Source organism: Urocitellus parryii, chromosome 7, assembly GCF_045843805.1.
Source record: "Urocitellus parryii isolate mUroPar1 chromosome 7, mUroPar1.hap1, whole genome shotgun sequence".
Lineage (NCBI taxonomy): Eukaryota > Metazoa > Chordata > Mammalia > Rodentia > Sciuridae > Urocitellus > Urocitellus parryii.
Window position 1 is genome coordinate 94,596,423 of NC_135537.1, and position 2,303 is coordinate 94,598,725.

A 2,303-nucleotide genomic window follows, 5' to 3' on the forward strand; every position below is an offset into this window, starting at 1 on the left:
CCCTGGTTCAGTCATGATGAGCAACAGGAGATCTAAAGGTTCTCCAGGGATTTCTGGTCATGGGATTCTCAAAAACTTCATGGTATTGGCCTAGCCATATTTCAAGAATGAAGAAGTTGGCACTGTGGGTTTTGATTCATTCAGGAGCCATTAAGTGTTGAGGAATCTCCTTTCAGTGAAAGTTCTGGAGATCTCATGCAGGCAAGGCTTCTCGAGGAGTGGCAAAAGGTCACAGGAATCCAGGCCCATTGGGGTCACAAATATGAGGTTCATATGAGTTCTGCCTCTCAACTAGAGCTGAAAAAGCTTTAACAGCAAAATCATGTGAAATCCTGGCTGAGATTCCCAGGGCTCTGGAGAAAGCCCCCCTCGGCCTAGATCTCAGTTTCCAAAGGCTCCTCTAATGCCTGAATGTGAAAATCCCAATACAATTTATGGCAAGAGTTCTCTGAGATCAGTTCCAGAACTCAGTCTCTAATGGCATGTCACCAGAGTTCAAGCTGAGTTGGACCCAGTCATCTTTTCCAACCATCACACAAAAGACCACTATTCTAACAAAAACACTCCCACATGGCCCTCATCTTCTTCCATACAGACACTCATCATAACATTCTGGCTGGGGATTTGCATAGGGGGAACAGTCTAAGATGGTATGCAAAGTAAGCTCTCATGCCCATATGCCAAATGTCATGGTGGCCTGGACACCCTTCCTGAGAAACAAGATAGATAAAATGGGCCTCTACTTAATACTGCTCTGCTTCTCAAATTAGAGGCCTCCTGCCTGCCAGGGGTAGATTCTTTATGCGTACTGGACTCATGAAAAAACCCAAACACCTGTGTGCTAGTTCTTGGAGGGCTTGCAACAACTCATTTGACCCAGAGGATCCCTGTTCTTACTTCAAAGAGGTCAGGAGCCTGACCAGGGGAAGGCAAGAGACTTCATCCAATATTACACTTCTTTTTCATTCTTTTAGATTTGGATGGACACATGGGATTTTTCTTGAGTTTCCTGGGGTGCTGAGAATGTAATTCACAGCCACACACAGGGCCAAGAGTCTGATTCAGACACAGCTTTTACAAAGCACTTTACCTAAAAGGCACAGATTAAGCCTCTTTATTTCCATTTGAAACTGCTTTCTTGAGGATTCCCCAAAAATTGCCTGAAGGCAAACACCTCCCTGACATTCAGGGGAACAGAACATAGGGAGGAAAGAAGACTGGAGAAATACTTTTCTTTAATTGAACACTGTGGCACTGAGAGCTCCTAATCATGCAACTTGGGTGGCTATCTATCCAAGCAGGGATTCTCCAGAGAGATCCTTACCAGTCATGCTAATTTTTGACTTTTCTGAGATGCTTGGCATTCCCTTCAGCAATCCAGTCCATGGCCATGTCACAGAGCTTGATGGTGGTACACATCTTGGACACAAAACAGGAACCCCTTCAGAGAGCCACCAAAATTCAGGAAGAATACAGGAACTTAGGATCTTGGTAGGTGTTGCCCATCTGCAAGACAAGCAGCAGTCCATTCATAAATTGGCCATGAGGAGTCCTGAGTTTGGCTTATTTCACTTAGAATTGTGTTCTCATTTCATCAATTTTCCACCTAGTGCCATAATTTAATTCTTCTTAATGACTAAGTAAAACTTCATTGTGTATACACACCATGTATTCTTTATCCATTACTCTTTGATGGGTTTGATGGCTGGTTCTGTAATTAGGTTATTATGAGTTGTGTTGCTATAAGCACTGATGTGCATGTGTTTCTATAGTATGCTGATTTCAGATATTTGGATATATACCAAGGAATGAGACAACTGGGTCAGATGGTAGTTCTATTCCAAGTTTTGAAAAGGCTATTCATACAGTTTTCAAGAATGGCTGTACTAATTTGAAGTCCTATCAACAGTGCATTTCCCCATGAATTATTCTTTTTTTTTTCTTTTTAAAAATTATTTTCAGGTGTATGTATAGTAAAGTGTATTTTGACATATTATACATACATAGACTATAACTTTCCATTCTTGTGCTATATATACTGTGGAGTTACACAGGTTGTGTAATTCATGTAAGTACATAGGAATGTTATGTCTGTTTCATTCTACTATTTTTTCCTATTCCCATCCTCTCCTTTCCCTTCATCCTTCTATGTCTAATTTAATAAACTTTATTGTTCCTTTCCCCCAAAATGTTCTGTCTGATATGTGGATCTCTGCACAATGTTCTTGATAATTGATATTTTGAGTGGAGTGAGATAAAATCTCCATGCAGTTCTTTTTGAATCTAATAGTTTTATTGAAGTA